The 25,716-nt window shown below is 38.7% G+C and overlaps 1 pseudogene across 1 annotated transcript in view; it reads right to left on the reverse strand.

Moving 5' to 3' along the window:
* Window positions 1-480: 480 nt before the first annotated feature.
* LOC306870374 (cilia- and flagella-associated protein 299-like) overlaps window positions 481-25,716 on the reverse strand; it is a 60,998-nt pseudogene continuing 35,762 nt past the window's right edge. The window contains exons 4-6 of the transcript in view: window positions 13,596-13,747; window positions 8,511-8,640; window positions 481-603 (exon numbers count right to left, since the gene is read on the reverse strand). The product of the transcript in view is annotated as a cilia- and flagella-associated protein 299-like (transcript). The remainder of the gene's footprint in view (window positions 604-8,510; window positions 8,641-13,595; window positions 13,748-25,716) is intronic.

Consider the following 25,716-nt stretch of genomic DNA (forward strand, 5'->3'; position numbering starts at 1 on the left):
GAAATCATTGTTGTCCATTTCATGGAGTGTTTGGCAGCTTTTAGACAAAATGAAGCTACAAGCAGTCATGCAGAGACATGAAAGAACCCCCATGTTTCTAAAGGGCTTTATCTTTGATTTGCTCAGTTGTTTTAGATAAAGAGTACAATACAAAGCTCAGTTTTCCAAGTAAGTGACTGCATCATCACACAGTCTCTGAGAGTCATGTCACTAAGTGCCTCAAATGTGTGGTTGTAGACGATAAATATTTGAAAATGGCCACAGTGATTAGTAAAAAAAATAAAAATAACAAGACATAAAAGAAATCAGTATTTGTTTATTCAGACACTGTTAAATAACTACTGGCCCTAAAGATCAAAATGCACAGCTATGCCATTCTACGCATCCAGATGTTGTGCACAATATGAAGTCAGAAATATGTAAGATTAAAACTGCTTTAATGTAGATGAAATTAGAGGCTCCAAGTGCTTTTTAATACATTTAATTGGAGAGCGGTGCACAGGAACTGGTTGCGGGTTTTCTGGTGACGTGGTCATAAATGACAACATGCACATATAGGTCACATTGGACAGACGTTCGGATGGAGCTATCGCCAGGTGTTGCCTGTTGGGTTAGATAAATAATAATTAGGATTAAGCTGATTGAAGTGTTTAAAAATGTGAACAGTTTTATTTATTGGATAGTGTCACAGAGAGCCTGTGACCTAAGACTAAAAGGACTTTTATTTTGAAAGGACTGCTGAAGTACTTGTACCCCCATAAACAGTTAACACCAATATACACACACAATCTACATGCCGGCAAATTAACATCGTATACAAGATGTGTGGTTATTTTTCTGTTTAGGTGGTGTGATAGGCTCTCTGCTTAGTTCCATGTTTTTTTTATATAATTTTCTTTTCTTTTGTTGGTTGTATGTTTTGTCTCAATGCTAAATGTTTTGTTATATGATGTAACCTTCAAAGAAACCACACCAAACTCTTTTACAAATGTTAACAGTTTATTTCCCCTGTAACAAACTAACATGTACACATAAAATACTGTTATACTCACATTGTGGGTCACCTCTCTACTGGCAAACCCATGTGCAGCGACGGCTGCCATTTTAAAGCTTCTAATTGCCCAATTGGAAGGGCACTTCCATTATTAGTGACATCACAGGGGGAAAACAGGGAAATGATCATTTCTCAGACATTTTTCTTTGTAATGTGGAGACATAATTTTGTAATTAATAATGTGATGCATAGGTTGTATGTTAATACCATTTGTTTAATATTTGTATAGTTTTATCTTGCTTTAAAATTATCATTTATTTATACATGGTATGTTCCAGAAGTGGGAGGAGCCTAACTCTATAAAAGGGCTCCTGGTAGCCATTTTTAAGGAGAGTGTTTGGGGTGTGGGATCACTCCTTGTATTTTTGGGCCTGAATATTGGCATAGCCAGAATACATGTGAAACTCTCATGGATTTATATATATATATTTCTTTTGCCTTATTTTTTGTTGCTGTATATATTTTTGCTTGGGAATCACTTTTGCACCAAAATAAACACCCTGGATTGAAAATTCTTCTCCATCATCATTGATTTTACACCTTCACCGACGGTACATCCTAACAAGTGGTGTCAGAAGTGGGATCAGTACCGGTCAAGTGACGTGTGGGGGAGATTGCCTTCTCTAACATGCCTCCCAAACTAAGGAGTCAGCCTGTGGAAGGCACAGTTCAGGATGTGGACCAGGGTGCCATAGGAGGTGACCCAGAGGCAAGTGAGCAACCTGCTGAGGTTCCATCTGCTGGGGGGGAGGCTGCAGTGACGGCTCTTTCACGGATGTTTGAGTCCTTCATGCGGTATCAGCAAGAGCGAGATGAACGGCAGGAACGAGAAACCACAAGACGAGAGCAACACTACAAAGTTCTCAGTCATCAAGTCACCCAAATGCAGCTCGATATGGAGCGTTCCCGAATTTCAGGCACAGACGGTGATGGAACAGCTGCCAGGGTTAAAAGCCAGGAGCCAAGATTGGCCAGGCTTGAGGACACAGATGACATAGAACACTTTTTGACCACTTTTGAGAGGCTGGCGGAAGTTTACCAATGGCCGAGAGGAGACTGGGCCATACGCCTAATACCCCTGCTTACAGGCAAGGCCAGGAGTGCTTTTGTGGCCATGAACTCTTCCCAGACACAGGATTATGACCAGCTGAAGGAAGCCATACTGAAAAAGTACGAGATCAGTACTGAGACCTATCGGTTAAGATTCCGTTCTTTAACTACCCCTATGCATGAGGCACCCCAAGAACTCTACACCCGTATTAAAGATCTGTTTTGCAAGTGGGTCCAGTTCAACAAAAGCAGTAAAGACAACATAATGGAGGCTATTGTGCTTGAACAGTTTCTGCGGGTGTTGCATCCAGAGGTGAGGACGTGGGTCAAGGAACGGAATCCAACCACTGCTGGACAGGCTGCTAACCTGGTGGAGGCCTATATTGCTGCAAGGAGGGGTCCAGGAAACTTCCACTATGCTGGCGTCCTGCAGGCCACCAAGGGTAAGTCTGAGGATTTGGGGGTGTGGTCAAGCTCTAAAAACCAAGCTAAAATTCTGAAATCTACATACATTGAACCCACAACATCTGTTCCCCTACCTAAAACCATAGTCAAAAATGAAGTTGTGTGTTTTAATTGTGGTGAGCCAGGGCATACTAGACCGCATTGCCCCTTGAAAAAGCCTAAGACAGCTAGTCTCTGTTATGTTCCCCGGCTAGTACAGTATGCAACCCCTAAACATGACTTAGAGCCAGTTGTCACCGTTTTGTTGAATGGGAAACCACTTCCAGCTTTGGTTGACACAGGTTGTGCCCACACACTGGTAGAGGCCAAATATGTACCCAGAGATAGCTGGAGTGAGGAGGAGACTGTGACTGTTTGTTGTGTTCATGGGGACAGTACTAATTTGCCAAAAGCTGAAGTCTACATTGAGGTGCATAATCAGCCATATCTCATGAAGGTTGGAGTAGCTCAGAGTCTGCCATACCCCATTTTGCTAGGCACAGATTTACCAGTGTTGGTTGATTTGGTACAGGAGACGGCATGGTGTGGAATAGTAACAAGGGCTCAGGCTAGGAAGCAAGAACAAAACACACCCTTCCAAGAAACTGAGAAAACACTGCAATCTATGCCTTTTTTTTCTGAGGTTATTGTCACAGAGCAAAAACCTACAGCAGAGGATAGGCTGCAGCTACGTAGAGAGTGTGTGGAAAGTTTGATAGAGACCGCAGAGCAAGCTGAGGAACCAGAGGAACCTGACTTGAGTGATGCAGATATTGTCATTCCAAATAACCTAGCTAAGCTTCAGAATGAAGATTCCACCTTAGCTGACTGTTTTAAGCAGGTACAAAATAAAGAAGTGAATGCTTGTTTGGATGAGAGGTTTGTACTGAATAATGGACTCTTGTACAGAGAAAGTAAGGAAGACGGGATGCAGTTGGTTGTACCCCAGACACAGAGAAGGGAAGTATTAAATCTAGGTCACTCCATTCCCTGGGCAGGTCACTTGGGATTTATGAAAACCTTGATGCGGATTGCAAAGAGGTTCTATTGGCCCAGAATGTACAGCGATGTGAAGGAGTTCTGTAAGACATGCCCTGAGTGTCAGCTCGCTGTTGGTCGTACCCCTGCTTATGCCCCACTTATTCCATTACCTGTTGTTGACTCTCCGTTTAAAAGAATAGGAGTGGATATAGTTGGCCCACTGGAAAAAAGTCAGGCAGGGAACAGATTCATTTTAGTAATTTGTGACTATGCTACAAGGTACCCTGAGGCTTATCCCCTTAGAGAAGTCACTGCCAAACAGATATCCACAACCCTTTTGAGATTCTTTTCACAAGTGGGCATACCACGGGAGGTTCTCACAGACCAAGGACCCAACTTCATGAGCCATACCCTACGCCAGGTATATCAACTGCTAGGAATTAAGAGAGTGCGAACCACCCCGTATCACCCTCAGACTGATGGGCTGGTCGAACGTTTTAATCAGACCCTAAAAGCCATGCTCAAAAAGTTTGTCTCTGAAACGGGCAAAGACTGGGACAAGTGGCTGCCTTTCCTTCTTTTTGCCTATCGGGAAGTACCCCAGGCCTCAACAGGATTTTCCCCTTTTGAGCTCCTTTATGCCCATCCTGTTAGAGGACCCTTGGATGTGCTGAAAGAGAGCTGGGAAGACACACATAAGCCAAGCAAGAAAAACATTCTGACTTATGTCCTCAAGATGAGAGAGCAACTCCAAAAGACCACAGCTCAAGCCCAAAAGAACTTGCTCCAGTCCCAAGCCCAGCAGAAAGAGTGGTATGACAAAGCAGCCCGAACACGCAGTTTCAATCCTGGTGATAAGGTCCTTTTGCTGTTGCCAACAGTGGAAAACAAGTTGTTGGCGAAGTGGCAAGGTCCCTATGAAGTAAAGCAGAAAGTGGGTCCAGTGACCTACGAAATCGAAATTCCTTCCAGAAGCCAGCCTCTGCAGGTATTCCACATCAACATGCTAAAGAAATGGCATTCCCGTATACCATCATCAGATATGGCCGAAAGCACAGCAGCCCCAGTGATGGACAACGCTATGTTTGTGAGGGCAGTAGCAGAGGAGGAGGAGGTAGAAGAGCAATACATCCCTGGACATCCAGGCAAGAGCGAACTAAATCTCAGTCACTTGACTGAGAAACAGAAACAGCAGCTGATGGGACTCTTACCTGACCAACTTTTCATGGAGTCACCCGGTAGAACAGACCTGCTCAGTCACTCCATCATTCTGAACGACCCCAAACCCATCCGACAACCTGTCTATCGTGTACCTGAAAGACTGCTGCCAGTGATGAAAGAGGAGCTAAAGACCATGCAGAGTCTGGGGGTAATAGAACCATCCACCAGTGAATGGAGCAGCCCTATTGTACTGGTACCTAAGAAGGATGGCACTCTCCGGTTCTGCCTGGACTTCCGTAAACTGAATAGTGTCAGTAAGTTTGACCCTTACCCCATGCCAAGGGTAGATGAGCTGGTTGAAAGACTTGGAAGAGCAAAATACCTCAGTACTCTAGATCTCTGCAAGGGGTACTGGCAAGTTCCATTGAAGCCAGAATGCAAGGAGCTTACAGCATTTAAGACCCCATTTGGACACTTCCAGTTCCAGGTTCTTCCATTTGGGCTTCATGGTGCTCCAGCAACATTTCAGAGAATGATGGACAAGATTCTCCAAGGCACGGAAATGTTTGCTGCAGCCTACTTGGACGATATTATCATCTTTAGCCAGAGCTGGGAGGAACATCTAGGGCATCTTCAAGAGGTGCTAAAGAGGATAAAGACTGCTGGATTGACCATCCGCCCAGACAAGTGTGGCTTGGCCAAGGCGGAGACCCAATACCTGGGGTATGTACTGGGACATGGGGTGGTCCGACCACAAGTTGGTAAAATTGAAGCCATTAAGAATGCTGAGAGGCCTGTGACCAAAAAGCAGGTACGGTCCTTTTTGGGACTGATTGGCTGGTACCGAAGGTTTGTACCAAACTTTTCAGCCCGGGCAGTTGCCCTGACTAATCTCACCAAAAAGTGCCACCCAAACAAGGTGAATTGGACTATGGACTGTGCAAAGGCCTTCCAGGATTTGAAGGACTCGTTATGTAAGGAACCACTGCTTCAGAGTCCTGACTTTGAGCAACTGTTTACTGTGCAGACTGATGCTTCAGAGCATGGCCTAGGAGCTGTGCTGTTGCAGGGTGAACAAGAACATCTAAAACCCATTGCCTATATCAGTAGGAAGCTCCTTCCCCGAGAGACAAAGTACTCAACGGTGGAGAAGGAGTGCCTTGCCATTAAATGGGCATTTGACTCTCTGCGATACTATTTGCTGGGACGCAAGTTTCGGCTAGAGACTGACCATCGGGCACTAACCTGGTTGGGAAAAATGAGGGACACTAATGCCCGAATAACTAGGTGGTTTCTAGCCATTCAGCCCTTTGATTTTGAGGTGCTGTACAGGAAAGGAGCACAGAATTGTACCGCTGATTTTCTCTCAAGGGCACCTCAAGAGGTGTCAGGAGAGGGAGGGGGAAATGTCACAGAGAGCCTGTGACCTAAGACTAAAAGGACTTTTATTTTGAAAGGACTGCTGAAGTACTTGTACCCCCATAAACAGTTAACACCAATATACACACACAATCTACATGCCGGCAAATTAACATCGTATACAAGATGTGTGGTTATTTTTCTGTTTAGGTGGTGTGATAGGCTCTCTGCTTAGTTCCATGTTTTTTTTATATAATTTTCTTTTCTTTTGTTGGTTGTATGTTTTGTCTCAATGCTAAATGTTTTGTTATATGATGTAACCTTCAAAGAAACCACACCAAACTCTTTTACAAATGTTAACAGTTTATTTCCCCTGTAACAAACTAACATGTACACATAAAATACTGTTATACTCACATTGTGGGTCACCTCTCTACTGGCAAACCCATGTGCAGCGACGGCTGCCATTTTAAAGCTTCTAATTGCCCAATTGGAAGGGCACTTCCATTATTAGTGACATCACAGGGGGAAAACAGGGAAATGATCATTTCTCAGACATTTTTCTTTGTAATGTGGAGACATAATTTTGTAATTAATAATGTGATGCATAGGTTGTATGTTAATACCATTTGTTTAATATTTGTATAGTTTTATCTTGCTTTAAAATTATCATTTATTTATACATGGTATGTTCCAGAAGTGGGAGGAGCCTAACTCTATAAAAGGGCTCCTGGTAGCCATTTTTAAGGAGAGTGTTTGGGGTGTGGGATCACTCCTTGTATTTTTGGGCCTGAATATTGGCATAGCCAGAATACATGTGAAACTCTCATGGATTTATATATATATATTTCTTTTGCCTTATTTTTTGTTGCTGTATATATTTTTGCTTGGGAATCACTTTTGCACCAAAATAAACACCCTGGATTGAAAATTCTTCTCCATCATCATTGATTTTACACCTTCACCGACGGTACATCCTAACAGATAGTTTTTGGTATGTCAGATCAAATTTATTGCAATAGAAGAAAGTACTTCATAACTGTTTTTTCCATAATGGATGAAAACTACTTTGCTAAAGTTTATTTCTGTTCCATACAAGTTCTACTTAGAAGAGACAAACATTATTCACTGCAGATTGTCAACTCTACTGATCTTATACAGACATTGTGTATTTAATTACATTCAATTAATATATTCAATAATATAGTTTAATTTCAATTTTGAATGCAATTTAAATTTCTATTTCTATTACTAAAGGAAAAACATGTCTTGCAGTATAAATGTGATTTGATGTTTAATCAGTCTGGGTGTGACTTTAATAAATGGACTCCATAGGGTGCCTCCACCAAGAATAAATAAGATCTTAAGCCAGTTGGGATCTGTTATTAAAGGGTAACTGTCAGAAGATTTAGGTCTACATTCATCCTATGTATATACTGTACATTTTGTCAGGGCTAACATATACATTTTGTTTAGAGCAAGGATAAATGCAAACATAAGATGAACATTCCCAAAAAATGAAATAAAGCAAACCAAAAGCATTAGCTGTTGATTTATAAGGACTGGTTATCAAACTAAACCCCCAACTGCTACTTTGGAGGGATAACCAACATATTTTCATCAAACGCGAACATAACCCAAAGAAGAAGAATTTGGGTTTATAATCTTGAAATGTTCACAACATTGGCTATATCTAATGGGGCGATAAAACAAACAAGCAAACAAACAAATCAAATTTAGGGTTTAATATGTAAGAGTTCCGCCAGTTTGTATGAAGGAATGCATCCACATGGACAATGAGGTCATGCCTGGTGGGGGCCTGAGGTTGGATTCTGGGTGCACAGGCGGTTTCAGTGTCTGGGTTCCTTAGCCTCCCCTCGGTTTTAATAGCCGGCCTGGTTGGGGTGTGCTCGACCACAGGCAATACCACTCGCCCTCAACGAGGTAGCCTGGGTGAGTTTGTGTTCAAAGAGGCCAGTCTGCAGCGTTGCCTCTGTTCCAAAATAGCATGCACTCATAGCTCCTGGGCACACAGGCAAAAAAACAGTGGCACAGGTTCCAGGACTGAATTTCGCGGTTCCTTCTAACCCACTCTGATGGATATTTCCAGAGATTGGAACAAAAATGCTACCCAGGTGCAACAATACTATCTTTCCGCTTCACACAGAAGCTACTTGATATCACGACAGAAGGGTTTCAAATAAAAAAAAAAAAAAATGCATGAACATTTCTGCATGATTATCTGCCATAATCAACTAATTAGGCACTGCATCGAAAAGGAGTAGTATTGGAGATGATACTATGTTCCTTTGTAAGTCGTATTTCGGTCTTGAGTTATGCATTAAACAAATACACAGCTTAGCATAGTTCAGGTGTTCATTTACTCATGGATGTTAAATCAGAGCTGAGAGAGGTCAGCACTCTCTGTTTACCAGTGTCTGCTGAGATCAAACATGCTCACCTCTGGGTCAACATTCAAGATTTTCCTGTCGTTCTTGCACTTGAAGAGCAGGCCGCTTGGATTCTCTGTGATTACCTCATAGTTTGAGCTGGCATTATGTTTGGCCACCTGTGTTCCCCAGTTGTAAAAGCTGAAGATAAAGTTAGGGTTAATAAGTTTATAATGGTCTAAAGATAATAAAATGCATGCTTTAAAGGTATTGACAGAAAAACTCTACAGTGTGGATGAATAGCTTTAGTGAAAGTAGTGTATATAAACTACAGTTAAAAAAAAGTTTTTTTTCACCTGACAAAATGTCAGGATGTATCTTGTATGTTTTCACAAAAAGATGAAATAATACATTTGTTCCCAGTTTGATAAAAGGTGCGCTTGGAAAGCCAGGTGTTAAGTTGTATGAGGAATTCAATCTGTTCAATGTTTTAGACTCCAAAATAAAGAGTCAGTGCCATTCATTTTGTTTCTCTATTCTAGTTCTACACTGTTGATACACGTGGAAGACAAGAGAACAATTATGCTCTTGACATCCACAAAATTACAAGTGAAGGTTGCTTTCTGAAACACCTTTATGGAAAATGACTGAAAACAACTTCAATGGCTGGAGAACGTATTCAATTAAAAGAAAGGAAACAAAGCGCTATTATTTTTTAACTGCAGAAACTAAATCTAATGGGGAAATGCATTAAAGGTACAGCTATTAAATGTATTACGCACAAATTACAAGACATAGGGATTTTTCTGTGTGAGAAAGTATCAGAAATGTAGGGTTTTACTTTTTAACAACAAGGACTAAAACACTGTGTACTGCAAATGTAAAACATGTTTAAGATTTGTATATTTTGTCACTCTAAAAAATTAGGGCACAATGTACTGTGCAAATAAGAAACATATTCTGTATGAATTTTTCACAGGTGTTTTACCTGAATTTAGAGTTTACCTGTATTTGGATTAAAGGAAGTGTCCATAAACATAACAGATAATATCCTGGCAGAAAATTACAAGTACCTTTTCTGCTTTTTCTGTATATTTTTATTAGCATGTTCATGTGAATTCTTAAAGGGAAGGTTTGTTACTTGGAAAGGTAGCCATTTTTACTATTTTAGCCTTTGGCATGCTTGTTGGACAGAAGTTTCACTAACATATCAGTTTTCCTCTTACTGAACACAGAGACTCTTGGATATTTATTTGAATATGTTCAAGAATAGATGTCCAGCTTCAAAAATCTATGTTCACACATGAGCTTTTCTACAAAGCTTTCAAGACATTCCAGGCTAAAGAGAAAAAACACTTTCTCACAGCTAAAACCAAAAAATTCCTCTGTCTGCACTGATCAATGTAAAGATTGAGACCCAGCAGGCCACTCAAAATGTCAGTGGGAATAGATCTAAATGTAATTAACGCACGCAATGAGCAATAATGAAAAAAGAGACTGTCTGGCCCGTGTTAGTGGCTCTCATCACAAGTTCAACTGCTGGAAGACAGCTGCTTTGCAGAAACACCAATTCCAAATGTCACACTCCGAGGCAGCGAGAGTTGCTCAAATGGACCTCAGCTTTTCCCAAGCAGTAGTTTGTGGTCCAAGAACAAAGCTGGACTTTGAGGAGAGGCTCTTTATAAGTCCAAGGGAGAGGCACATGGATGCAAGAGCATTTCATTCTCTGTCATGATAACACTGTGGACGTCAGCCAAAGCTTTATACATTTTGCACTGCTGCAATGCTAATAAAACATTTTACAGATGCTGTTTATAAGAAGTTATGACCTTAACCTCAAGGATATAAATCATTGCCTTTTGGGATACGATCCTCATTCAGTTGACTTCAAGCTATGGAGGATTTGGTTCAGTAGTAATCCCTGGTGCAGTATAAAGACACTTGGACATTTAACTATCTAATAAATAACTAATATGTCTATTAACTAGATCATGGATTAATGTCATTGTGGTGTCAAGTATTTAAACAAATTAAACATATGTTCTGAGTCCTAAAAACACTGGAAGACGGTTGCTCTGGATCAGCTCTTCTTTACTCAGTGCTCTGCAGGCCCATCCTATGGCTGTACCATCTTGAAAGAACTCCAGTTTATCATAATTTATTACATATGGCTCTGTGTGTAAGATGGAAAGGCACCTCACACTTCCCTGTCCGCTATTTCCTGTCAAGGTGACCAGAAACCATGGTGCTGGTCACCAAAGCAAACAAAAGAGAGCTTGAAATGAAAAGACTGACTAATAAGACGTAAACAAAAAGTAATGGTCTGAATTAAACATTCTCACAGGGTCTGAGCTTGCCATTTTACATCACAGGAAAGACTTCCTTTAGTTGCCATCGCAGTGACCGCTGTCACGGTAAACATGGCAGACCCTCACAAAGAGCCAGATTCTGTGGAGAAATACAGTGATGCATGAAATGACAAGTTTAGCTCTTGCTCTGTTTGCCTTAGGATCAAACTTTCTAGTCCTATATAGATTTCTCATCAAAAAAATAGAAAGTCCTCTCTTTTCTTCTCTCCATATGGTTTGTAACATATACAAAATGTAAAACTTTGTGAGGGACTTAGAAGCAAGGATGCATATTCACTTCCTTCTTTTTAAAATAAGGTTTGACAGCATTTTCTGTGTCTATTTATACTGAAACGCCATATAGCAATTAGCATTTTTGGGTTGACCACTTTTATGCAATGGTGAACCACTTACTTTTGGTTGAAGAAACAGGACAGATGTGAGATATTTTAACAGAGAACATGAAAAGATGGGCAGAAAAATGCTCCAAAGCCTTTAAATTTTCGAGTCAGAGGAAGCTTGAAGACTGTCTGGGCTTTCTGAGCATTTGGTCTATTCGTTTTATGATTGAAAACGCATGAGTGCGGCAACACATGTGATTTGAACATATTCTTTGGCACTTTTGGTCCCTTTTTTCCCTGCAGAGATGTCACCCGGTAACATGAAATGCTTAATATTCATAGCGCAGCTGAATGGCACCCCACCCACACTAACTTACAAAAGTGTGAAAGACCTGGGCTTTGTGGAAACAATTATTGTGACGTTAATAACAGGTCTGCCTCTTTACCATTACACTACACAACACTGACAGAGAAAAGGATGTTTGTGTACTTCAGTGCTCCATGGTTACCAAACTAAAGCCTAATGGAGAGTTTTAAGAGCGTTTTAAAAATCCACCAGCTGTAACTCTATGGAGAAAGAGAATAGTCTGGTTGGTAACCTAAAATTAGTGAGAAATCTGTAAAGGTGCTGCTTTGACTCAGGAATTCAGTCTCTATCTATCCACCTTTCCATCTAGCTATGATTTTCCTTCTGTTTTACTAAAGGCTTGGTGATTGTCCTCAGCTGGTGGCCATGACTTTTGTACTTTTTATTTTTGTGGCGAGGCAGTCAAAGTCTGTCAGCTGCAGTGTGGATTCACGCATCTGTACGGGAAGAAAACAGCATCTGCTCCATCTTAGTGGCAACCACAAGCACTGCCTGTTATTGTTCCCGTGAGAAGGATGGTGGAGGAAAGACAGAACAGAGAGAGAGAGAGAGAGAGAGAGAGAGGGACTAAAAGAGAAATAGGGAGAGAAAGAGAAATGGGGCTGAAAGTAACAGGAAATGAGAATGCTTATGCTGTAGTGTACTTCCTTTACTTACCCTGATTAGATCATGTGCTGTTGCAGTTACGATGTGGATATACAAACACAAATATGCCTGGCTATACTTGCATACTGGATATACCCGCTTTAAATGTCTTAAAAAAACAATATTATTACATGTAGTTTATTCTTACATATATGTACTGCAGTACTATTGTTTATTTTATAATATTTATTTGGGGTTCATCATATTTTTTAATCATAAATATATGTACATCTACACTTTGTCATTCAGAAGTTTGGGGTTAGATGGTTTTGAAATATGTTTTATGTTTATGTTTAACGTGTTTTATGTCTGATAAAAGTACAATAAATAAAAAACAGTATGAAAATGCTTTCTGCAAGTGTTCTTACAGTGTTTTTTTTCAAGATTATTTGATGAACAGAAAGTTTAAAGAACAGCATTTATTTGAAACAGACATTTTTTGTACGATTATAAATGTTTTTACTGTCATTTTGATGCATCTTTGTTGAATAAGCATTAAGTGTTAGCGTTAATTCTGGCAGGTTACGTGAGTCAAGCTTGCATCAGCTGACTCTCAGCTGATCACATAGGAATACGACACCTATCACGGTATCCCTACATAAGCGCTATTCAGTATTATTCAGCAGCTTGCTTACTCGGGAGCAAATTATCCTCCTCCATCCCCAACTCCTCCTTTCGCCACAGTCAGGACTTGGCTTCTGACATTCCTGTTGAATCAGACTCCCTAATCGTGAGTTATGTGTTACACTAAATGTAATTAAGTAGATTAATGATATCTGCTTGGTTCTGTTCTGTTAACCCTTGGGGGGGTTATTATTATTGCTGCTGATCCATGCAGCCTGTCATGAATGAGCAGGGAGTTTTTGCCCAGAACAGAACCATATCGCCAAACCAAACTGTATGCTAAGTGTCTATCATTGACGATAGTGGTCCTGACAGAAATACATTTCTGAGCCGAAACCTTTTAAATAGTGTAGTATTTTTATCCTATAATATATTTCAGATGCTTGCTTTTATTAATCTCAAATGAATCTCAAACAAACTGCTCTTAAAGGAAATCTCTATGACGATCTCTACTGTTACTTTCTTTTTGGATGGCTATGACTTCCTAACTTGGTTTACAGAGGATCACTATTTGACTAATATTAATATTAGAGGATCAAACAGGCATCATTCATAACATACACACTCCCCTTTAATGCACTGTCCAGGGCAAAAAGATGCCTCCTCTTCCTTCATTATGAACAGGAAATCTGTTTTGCTTTCACTGTATTACTTGAATATTGATATTTTGGAGAGGATATCCTTTTTAGAAAGACTAATGCTTCAGGGATCAGAAGGATGCATGCACATTAATCTGAGAACATCTAACCTTTGAGATGTTCAGTAGCACATCTACTAAAACGATAGTAACCGGAAATCATCATGGATGGGTCATAATATAAGTAGGCTTACCTTAAGTCAGTTGGTTTTGGCATAAGCCTTTTCTTTCCGCTGAAATATGGTTCAAAGTCTTCAGATTTTAGTCGGTGGGAGTAGTCTATATACCCTATATACCCAGATATTTCCTGTCCGTGAGAATTTTGGTCCCTTATGAAAATGATGGACTACAAGAAAAACAGGAGGACATACTGTATAAATAATCTGGGGTGCAGTATGCTATACTGACAAACTAGACAAATCATTGCAATAGGGAAGATTCTGTTACAAATGCACCTTTAATAAAATTGTGTCACAGTCCATACCATGAATCAGATTTCAAAAAAGTCTTTTTTTAGAATGGAAGACAGGAACTCTGCACATTTCGGAGTTCAGTCAGCAGTTGTTTTGTCTGGATGCTAATGATGAAAGAATAACTTCCAACCACATCTGCTGTGAAGAGGATCTTTGTTTTGGCTTGTCTGTCTGTTTACCTCTAAGAGACAGCGAGAGACAGAGTCACACTTCTTTTGTGAAATCATCCTTTTTGATAGCATAGTCAATGATATCACATTTGTATTTCTATCAGATCCCTGGCCATCTGTGGATTCCCTTACATGTGCAGGATAAAAGTGAGATAACTAGCACTGCAGACTTGAAAAGGAACGGTCCTCCCTTAGATGCTTTAAACAGATGCTATCGGGTTCACAGCTGGCCAGGGGCTGATCCAGCTACCTTATCTGTGGCTTTTGCGCTCCCCCGTCAGTCTTGAAAAGAAATCATCAGGCAAAGGTGAGGAATTACAGTGGGCAGAGCAAGGATTGGAGATCGTCTTTCGATTGCAGAAGAGGAACCAAAACCCTCTAGCCCACAGTCATACAATGGCAGAAAGGTTTCCTCTCGCCCTCATAAGTCCACAGGCCAAGTGATAAAAACAGATCTGTGGAACTGACTGTTTCCATCAGTTTCCCCTAGTCCAACAGAACAGGTGTTGTACCTTCAAGAAGTTTCCCCTTTTACTGTATCTGATAAAGAAACAGCCTCTTACGAGAAAACATTACTTACAGACTATGTCAGTAACGAATGAACTGTACTGACAGTATAAACAATTCGTAAAAGTCTACATCGCCAAAACTACACTCTGGTCTTTGCCTCTTTCTACATTAGGGACACAATGTTTTAGTACCATGCCTATTTTTGATATGACATTTATTAATTTTAAAAAGTTTACTAAATTTATTTTAGCTTTCACTTTTTAATTTTGTTTTTATTTATTTAGACAGAATAGTAAACAATACCCAAAATTTTGGGATCAGTAAGAGGTTTTTGAAATTAATCTCTTATGTTTCACAAACGTTGCATTTATTTGATCAAAAATAATAAAAACAAAAATATTCTGTGATGGACAGGCTTAATTGTCTGCAACTATTACTCCAGTCGTCAGTGTCACGTGATTCTTCAGAAATCATTTTATTTGGTGCTCAAGCATAATTCATCAACATTGAAAAGAGCTGTGCTGCTTAATATTTCTGTGGAAATGGTGACACCTTTTTTAGGCTTTTGATCAACCTAGCTGTATAAAAGTATTAATTTCTTAAAAAAAGAAAAAACAAGAAAATAAATAAATTTACCATCTTACTGACCCCAAACGTATGAACAGTACTGCAAGTATATACATTTTAATGAAAATAATCATCTTTACAAATCGGCCAGAATTTTTATAATGTTGGTGCATCTCTAAGTATTAATTTAGTAGTCTAACTCAAAATCAGCAAATTTGCAATACATCTAAAAAAACGTGTGCTGCATCTGTTTTGACAGGATTGATGACTCAAGAAAGCAAGTTACACTCACAAACCCACTCTTAGCACTGCGGCACTGAATGAAGAGAACACACTCAACTTTTTTCTCCAGTCTGGCTGGTTCATGAGGATGTTTCCTCCGGTAGGATTTACCAATGACGCATTTCTTTCAAGGTTTGGACTTGTGTGTCAGGGTGGTATGGTGACACCCTCTCGAATGGATAACACTTTGAGAGGAAAGCAGGGCCTCTTGGTGCTCTCCGCCTGGGAACAATCCTGCACTGTCAGGGAGGCTTGCAGGTGTCTGAGGGTGTCAGCTGGCCTCTGTTTATTATGCTGTGCTTTAGGAGGAATCCCAGGCCATCACTAACAACTGTGTAAATTTGTCGGGGTAATGAAAACATGACCTGGATGAGAGGAATGCTTGAGGTCGGAGTCCTTTTTTTTTGGCAGCCTTACCCTTGTCCCTCTTTAGGTGTTCTTTGGGGGGGGTTGCTTATTTGACTTGGACGTGACTTCACATAGTGGGGCTTGTGTAATAGATGCAGCGGTGAGTCCAGATGTGCTGAGGTGTTCTGCTTCTGTTGGGATCAGCCAGAATCGCATTTGGCCTTTAGAAAACTAAGAGGGCCTGGAAGTGCTCTACAGGGTCATAGGATTTCAAACAAAAATCCTCTAAATGGGAAACGCGATACACATTTTTTTCTTTTCAGTCAGAACATAGATATTACACCACCTCTGAACTCATAACCACCCACTTGCCATTATCCTAGGGCTGAGAATATGAGAATATAGGAATAATCATTTTATAAAAGCAATAAGCCCAGCGAAGTCATGGTTTACAGTGAATTTATAACAGTTAAGAGGGTTGTAGGTACTCCGCTTCGCGTTGAGTGGTTCTTGGCCTCCACGTCGTGCATTTAAAATATTTTCATGCACTGCAAACCATTGATTATCCCTTACATATGTGTGTTTTGTATATCCATATTGGTAAACATTAAAATAAATATATTATAGAACAAATTATATAATATATAAATATATTTAAACTGTGGAAAAATCCATATATATATACACACACACACATACACACACACACACAGTCGTGGTCAGAATTATTGGCACCCATGGTAAATATGATCAATGAAGGTCTCTGAAAATAAACTTGCATTATTAATCCTTTTGATCTTTTATTTAAAAATAAAATCACAAAAATCGAAACTTTCATTGAACTAAAACAATTGAAAATTGGGGAAAATCTCATTATGAAATAAATGTTTTTCTCAAATACACGTTAGACACAATTATTGGTACCCCTAGAAATTCTTATGAGTGAAATATCTCTGAAGTATATTCCCATTCATATTTACAATTCTGAGCACTCCAGGGGGATTATGAACATGAAATTATCCAGCCATGGCTTCCTGTTTCACAGAAATATAAATAGGAGGGAAAACAAAGCTCAAATTCCCTTTATCATCCATCAAAAACCAAAGAATATATGTAATAAGATGTGCAGCAAAAGATAATTGAGCTTCACAAATTAGTGAAGTGGCTTTAAGAAAAGAGCTTGATCAGTGAAAATTCCTATTTCCACCATCAGGGCAATAATTAAGAATTTCCAATCAACAGAAAATGTTATGAATCTGCCTAGAAGAGGACATGTGTCTATATCGTCGTAATGCATGGTGAGGAGGAGAATTTGAGTGGCCAAAGACTCTTCAAGGATCACAGCTGGAGAATTGTAGAGAAAGGTTGAGTTTCGGGGTCAGAAAACCTAAAAAAAAATAGTAAAACAGCCCCTACATCACCACATGTTGTTCGGGAGGGTTTCAAGAAAAATTCTTCTCACTCATCCAAAAACAATCTCCAGCATATTCAGTTGTCAGACATGACTGGAACTTCAAATGGGACTGGCTTCTATGGTCAGATGAAACTAAAAAATGAGCTTTTTAGCAGCAAACACTCAAGATGGGTTTGGTGCACACAGGGATAAAAAGTACCCCATGTGTACAATGAAATATACTGCTGTATTTTTGATGCTGTGGGCCTATATTTCTGCTGGAGGTCCTGGACATCTTGTTTAGACACATGGCATCATGGATTCTATCAAATACCAACAGATAAAAAATCAACAAGTGACTGATTCTGTTAGAAATCTTATAATGGGCCATGTTTGGATCTTCCAAGCGGACAATAATCCAAACACAAACCTCAAAAACAACACAAAAATGGGTCACTGGGCACAAAACCAAGCTTCTGCTGGCCATTCCAGTCCTCTGACCTGAACCCTGTAGAAAATGAGTGAGGTGAACTGAAGAGAAGAAGCACCGTCATGGAGCTGGGAATCTAAAGGGTCTGGAGAGATTCTGGATGAAGGAAAGGTCTCTGATCTCTTGTCAGGTGTTCGCTAACCTCATTATGAGATTATAGGAGAAAATTTAGACCTGTTAAACTGGTAAATGGAGGTTTCAAAAAGTATTGAATAAAAGGGTGCCGTTAATTGTGGCCAATGTGTATTAGAGAAAAACATTTATTTCATAATGATATTTCCTCCCACTTTAAATTCGTATTCTCCAAAGAAAGGTTAGATTTTTGTGATTTAAAAAAAATAAAAGATCAAAAGGATTAACAATACAGATTAATTTTCACAGCCTTCTTTGATCATGTTTACATATATATAAAAACACACGTTTCCTGAGGAATTTTCTTAGCCTGCATGGACAGAAGGCTGCAATTCTGTACATGTGATTTAAATTTGGCCAACATATGCATGGAACTTAGGACCACAGAAGAAGTATAAATGTTTAATGTGTTTAATAGTGCTTCTTGAACAACTGAAGTGTTTATGGGTTTTTAGAGTTTTTTTCCTAACCATTTCAAACCTTGTCAGCCTATAGCTGAGAATCAGTGTGCATTTTAAATGGTTTAAAAATCTCAATACAGGACAAAACCACAGAGTGGCTACAACAAATGACTGAATGAATTTGGCAGTGTTTAACATCTTTTTTAATATCTCTGACAGACTTAAAAAGTTTTGTAAAAATGTATGCACTACGAATGAAAATAATCAAAAGATGCTGCTTCCTTTTTCTTATAATGACAGGGTGTGTCAGAAGACAGATGTCCTGGCACAAGGAACAAAAATGTACAAATAACCATACCAAAAGACTGGTTGCTCATTTTGACAGCTGGACATGGAGTTTTAAAAATAGTTTGATATATATTCGCAAGAAGAAACTGAGAGAAAGAAAGAAAAGAAAGTAATCAAAACTTGTTACCGTGGGACAACAAATTCAAAGCAGGTGGTGGAACTGTGACAGGACTTTTTGGGAAATACAGAAATGGGATTGTGTCGAGTTATGTGGTTGTGAGAAGAAAAGAATGTACGTCAAAAAAATCCCAAAAAATAAAAAAAGGAGGAAAGGACTAAATTAGGTTGTTTATACGGAGGTCGAAGGGGAGATGGGATTTCAGCAAATGTTTACTCATGTGCTCGGCTTTTCCAATCATAAACACATTGCTTGGGTGTTTGTGCAAGAAAATAAACAGAGCCGGAGCAGGTGTCCTCTGACCATCTACAAAACACCCTGAAAAGAGCTGGTGTTCCACTCTGAGGACTGAGATGGGGCTTGACAACTGTGGATGCTGCCAAGGGTGGAGGGAGCCAAGTGAGCAATCAGTTGGGCAGAAAGCTAAAAAGTAGAGAACAAAAAAATATAGGTGGCTTTAACCAAGGGGTCAAGACTTGGCTGGTTAGCAGCATGGTTAAGACAGCCCCTGCTGGTAAATGCTGTAACTACACAATTATAGAGGCAAAAAAGCATCTTTTCTTACTAGCTGGCCTTTAAAAATTAATCAGCTATTTTCCAAGCAACACATAAATGATTGATTATTGAGGGGCTCTTTAAAGCTGTATGATACAATTAAGATGAAAAATAACTTTGATTCAATGATTAAACAATCTGAGAAAATATGCATGCTCATGCATTTTTAAAGAAGGAATCCATGCATTAATTGCCTGTGCAACAGGTGGAAAATGTTCCAAATTGAGTAAAATCCATTTGAATGCTAAGTTCAGAGGTCTATATTGATGAGGAGAGTCAGCGTATCTACTGTCTAGGGAAAAGTGTCTTAAATTATGGGCACAGTTAAGTAATGTTGAGAATTACAGCTTCAAAAAACTAGCACCTGGGGTCAACAAAAGTGGCAGCACACAAATCAGTTGAGTTTAGGTCTCTTTTAAGAATTCCCAGCAGTGCTGCTACCACTACAGCCATTTTCCACATTCTTTTGGCTTCCATGTTACTTTTGGGAAAATTTTACTTTATCTGAAACATGTGCAAAGCAGCACTGCACTTGGGGACTTAGAGATTCATATATGTGAACCTGTTAGAAACCTTTCCAAAGACTGACATTTATGGATTAAGTGCTCATCAGTTTTATCAGATACTTTCCTTTTCTTAAGTCATAACATTTTATGTTTCTTACACATTGTGGTGTAGTACAAAACACAGACAGGAAAAAAATATCACAGGTCATGGACTAATTAGATTTTCACAGTGTTCTGCTCTTTGATTTTTGAGTGCGAAGATCTTCAGGCTAACAAAAGCTCCCTCAATCACAATGTTTAACATAACACACCTTTTATTTAAGAAGGCATTGAAATTTAGTCTGGCTTTCTTGTGTGAACCTGCATCCCTTTTGAAAACTAATGAAGAATTTTCTTTGGCTTCAGTGGAAAACAATATTGTTTGTAAAGCTTGTCCTTACTGAAGCACACCACCTGCACAAGCGCATAATGTGAAGCAAAGCAGAGGTGAACCAGAGTTGACCAAATACAAAAATGCTAAACCTCAAATCTTGACAAACTCCTAAGCTCATCCACTCACTGCATGAAAAACTCTGAAACAACATCATTTCCATGGTTTCATTAAGAAAGTGTATTTCAAAATGACAAAATTGGAAAACAAACTTAACAGCTCTTCCATATATTCTTCATGCAAATACTGCAGGGCTTGAGATTTGAGTCATCTGAGCGAGCACACTTTACAGTTCATTTTCAAGGGAATTCCTTTTTGTTTCCTGCATTTAAAACACCCTTTTCCCCATTTAGACGAATCAGATGATAAGACAGAGCCTTGTAAAGGAGATTAACAGCAAGAATACAACGTATGCTGTCCTTGCTGGTTCAGGGTGCACATGACCAGCTGTAGTCCTGGGATTTGTCAAGATGGGAGAGTTTTATGAATCTGATTGTATGCAGGACGCATGGCTTGTTTTCATTAAACCTCCCCCTTGATTTTTGGATGATGCTATATACTGGGCTCTGTATTTCTGTGGATTGCAGCTAGGTAACCAGACCTTTGTTGAACATTTACTTAACAAATCACTTTTGTTAAACAAGGGCATGCAAACAGTAGCCGTGTTTAACGATGAGTTAAAACCTAATCTTTTTGTCTCAGACATTTGCAGGGTCGTTGCTATGATTTTAACTTGGTACAGTATTACAAGGTTTCCACTAGTGTTGAATCAAAGAACTGGGAGGAAAGTCTGACGCAATCTATCTCAAGATTTCAATGAATGGAGTAGCATGATAAATGAGTCACGTTACTAAAACTTAATGTTCTCGGGTTGAAACCACATTCACAGCTGCCATGCGTCCCCTGCCTGAATGTAGCAGGAACTCGGTGTAAAAATTAAGTTTGTTGAATTCTTCAGTTGGACATAAAATGTGGCCACAAACAACTTTATTTTGGAATGCTCTCCCTTCCTGTTATTTAAGAAGGATGTGTTAAACTGAGAGCAGAACAAAAAATGAAGCTTATATAGTATGGTGTTGGATGTAATTTAAACTTATACACTTAACAATAAGGTTCCATAAGTTAAAGACATTGGTTAACATGAACTAACCATGAACTAAATCAAAAGCATTTAATGCATTTAGCCAATTAATCTTAATGCACTATTTTATTACATTATTCTGAACTAAATGAACTAACAACGAACAAAGATTTTAAAATAATATTAATAAAGTTCACAAAGATTATTAAATAATGTAACAAATGTTCATTGTTAGTTCATGTCAGTTAATAGATTAACTAACTAACTAATGGGACCTTTTTGTAAAGTGTTACTGATGAGATTACACTCTACAAAGAAATAATGAGAAAGCAATTATGAACTGCTTTGCAACCTTGCAATAACAGTTCATGGGGACATATGTCTTATTTGATCTAAATTGTCAAAAATGTCTTGGTTTTGGCTTTGTTTTCCCATTATTTTTGCTGAAGGCAATGACTGAAAAGTAGTTTGACCAATAGCTTGCAGGCATTGTACATAATTGACCAATTGCATGCAGGCATGCAAGAAGGTGCCAGATTAAACCTGGACCAGACAATTCTGAAATCAGGACATGTAAAAGAGGATGTATGATCACCCTATAATAACGAGGCAGCTGGGGGTGTGCTGCAATTGAGAGTTTGCTTATCATCAGATAACTGCTACTAATTTCATATTTGACAGACTAATCATAGCTGTTTAATAGCACACTAAAAAGTTTTTAAATTAATATCCAATAAGCATTTCTCACTGTAAAATTCCAATAATCAAATGGTATCGCATTTTCTGCATTCCAAAAGACACTGATATACACAATGTCCTTATGGGGTCAACTGTCAATCACCACTATTCAGCAGTCGTTAAATTCATAACTGCTCTGCCTATGTCCGCTTTAACAATACAAGGTACACATTTAATATAGTTAACACACAGTGTGCCTTTTCTGGACCTCATTCTTCAAAAGGAACTGCAGGCCAGGATAGACTTATGTCTAAAGCATTGCAATCATAGTAATTACACAGTGCCTCTGGCCTAACCAAACGTACCCTCCTGTAATTAGGAGGGCCAGTCCCAAATGCACGGTGATAACATTCCTGCCTCACACAGGACGGTCTTCTGCCCTGTAGACTACGGACTCAGATCCTGTTCTAGATGCACATGAAGGTTCGTTTACATGTTTTTTTTCTGCATTTGACTGTTTACATATAATGCCACACCCACAGTCCGACACAGAGAACAATCCGCAGGGACAGGGCAGAAGCTCATCATCATCATAGTGTTCTCCGGGCCACTTCAACTGTCTATTATAACAGTGGTTCTTTATTTTCAACTATTCTGAAAAAAAAGAAACTTCTTTATCTCAGGTGAGATCTAATATCTCTGCTCACGACAGTTCTTGGACACTTTGATCAGAGGGAAGTGCGATTACAAAATGCCACGGGAGGTGTTAAAAAGAGCCCACACAGGTGCAGGCAGATTTTTTTCCTAGGAGAGAGAGGAAGAGAGGGTGAGAAAGAAAGAAAAAACAGTAAGGGGTAGTAGGGTGTTGTTCGCTCTGCCTCTTGTCAAAAACCCTTGAGAAGCAATTATTTTCCCGTCTTCTTTTTCTTGGAAAATGCTTTGCTTTTCACCACGGCACTGTGCAAAGGGTTTAACATATTCTACAAAATCTCACATTTTAACATACTGCACGGCTGCTCGGGACAACCCACTGGAGTATTTTAATTGTATTCAATCATAGCAAAGTTGAAGAGGAAAAGGATATAATGGCTGGTTAAGAAAACATTACTTTATATTTCATCAGCCCATCATAACTATGTATTTTGATGAGAAAAACAGAGCTCATTCCAACAAATTGAAGTTAAATACTGTATTGTAAAATCTAAAAAATCTAATAAATGTATTAAAACAATGTAATATATAACATGTTAAAAAAACCTTAATAACACTGTCTTATTTTTAACCATTTAACTGTCTGCCTTCATTTACTAACAGTGTGAAGTCATTTCTGCAGTGGTCAAACTGGTTTGAAATTAAGCTACACAAAAGGTTTTTTTTTTTCAATGTGGTTAAAGACATCTTTGATGTTCTTGACCGTAAATTACACAATAGTGATGAAATGAGGTTGGGTGTTGTGATATTTACTGTACTGTTAGAGGTTAAGGAATGCGTTTCATCTGCCCATTTGGGCCTGGGGGATTCATCTGGGGAATGCTAGGACTGCATTCAGAGTGGTCAAGTCATTTAGCTACAAGCTAAGATTATTACAAGCTATAGCACGGTTTAAGCCCTGTGTGATTACCGTAATCGCAGACTATAGCCACAGGGAAACTATATGGAAATCTTCATTAAAATAATTTTTCATTATCTGTGCTTCGATATAATTAAGCAGAACCACATACCACAAACTGATTACAGTTAATATTCATAAAAAATCTTAGCTCAACCTTTGACATAAGCAGTGACAGTAAGAGATTTAGGCTCTAATGAGCACTAAAGATATTAGTAGATGCCTTACACAGTGCGAAAGAAAGAAAGAAAGAAAGAAAGAAAGAAAGAAAGAAAGAAAGAAAGAAAGAAAGAAAGAAAGAAAGAAAGAAAGAAAGAAAGAAAGAAAGAAAGAAAGATTTGTTGGTGCATGCAGATGATGCAAATGGCTGCATGGCTTCAAAGCACTGGGTGGAGTGTAATGTGTAATTTTCACCCGAAAATGTTTATATCGTTGTGATCTTAACAAGGTTTAGGGAAAACCCCCCCACATATATTCCTCTTATGTCAAGCATCATTACCCATCATGATGAGAAGTAGACATGAGGATCTGACAAGAGTAAAACACTCATTTGAACTTGTGGTTAAAACTACTTAAAAGAGTGAAGGATTTTGTCTATTATTAAAATGTCCCTTAAAACATCAAAAAGTCATCAACCACACTCTTGTTTATTATTCTATATCAGTATCTAACTGTTAGTGTGGTTCTTACTTTAATTAACATTTTAAGACTCTCTTGTTTCCAGTCTAGTACCTATCTATATATATTTAAATATATATAGATAGGTACTATCTATCTATATATATTTCAAGCACTATATATATATATATATATATATATATATATATATTGCTTGAAGTAGGCCGGTATGGACTGGTATACCTCTATATTTTAGTCTTTAGCATACAGGCACTTTTTCATTCATACCAGCACTTCTGACATGTTGTCGGTACTCAGAGTCAAAGCAGTAGTGTCTGGGAGATTAGAAATGATCCTATATAAATCACACAACCAGGAGGGGTCACCTCTCATCTCGACAAATCCCGTGAATGAATGCAAGCAGAGTCGGTCTCAGGGGTTTTCAATGTGTGGGGTAGGAGAGCATGTCAGGGGAGGCGCACAGAGTAGAATGATTATTAATTATTGATGACTATTTTGAATCAGTACATTATAACGAAAACAATAGCTTAAAAATGAAAAAGAAGCAGGTTTTTGCGATCACATCATTTTAAACCAGTAAACTCCTGCAAGTCCAAGGATCCAGCAAACACAAAACAGCGCTCTGATTTCATCAGCGATTGCGGAGAGAATAGTGACTTACGTCCAGATGTCAGTAAATTATTATTTTCAGCGAGTATTTGGCTTAAAAGCAAGAGTGTTTTATGGTCAGAGGTTTAGTGATTCTGAATGGATTATATAGTAGTACAGTCAGGTCAAGGCAAGAGGTTTAGTGGTCTTTGGCGTCTCCCTGTGGTCCTGTTTGGTATCGCAGCTTGACTTGTGCTTATTTGTATTGAAAATGTTTAATTATTCATTGATTGATTGTTGCATTATACATACACTGTGAATTATGAAAATTGAAAAGTACCTGTTTATTTAATATTTTAAAAATAATAAATAAGAAGGGAAACTTTGCTTCTTTGCAAAGTTTGTCACTTTGCGACCCTGCTCTGAACAAAAAAGTAGATAATCTATTGTTTAAAATAAATACATCACACTATGTGCTGAGCACGAGACTTTAACTAAAATTCAAATGCATTCAGTTAAGCATAGGGTTATTTTCGCTGGACTGCATGCGGTTAGTGGTGCTATTTATATTTACTTGGTGTGACAGAGCAAGTGGCATAACAGTGTGAGGCTGGCAGGGCTCTTGATGACTAATTCCTATATCTACTTGTGTGGTACGATCTGCACATAAACCCTTGGTTCAAATCCATGCTTTGAAAAGATGTGTTTGCAGATGGTACATATTTAGCAGTAGTCTTATGGAGTACATAAAAGTTAACACTGTACATTATGTTTTCTTTAAGATAAAGTTACAAAGTTTCATAGATAAAGTGTAATTAAAAGCAGACACAATAACTATCCCACAAATATGGAAATTTTATATAAATGTAAATTCCTATATATTACACACTTAATATTTTTTTTTTTCCCAAGTGAAAAAAAAAGATAAAATAAAATAAAATTTGGAAATTTAGAAAAAGAAACTTATATTTGAGAACCTAAAAAGGGAATTCAGGGA

This window comes from Barbus barbus (genome assembly GCF_936440315.1).
Source record: "Barbus barbus genome assembly, chromosome: 5".
Classification (NCBI taxonomy): Eukaryota; Metazoa; Chordata; class Actinopteri; order Cypriniformes; family Cyprinidae; genus Barbus; species Barbus barbus.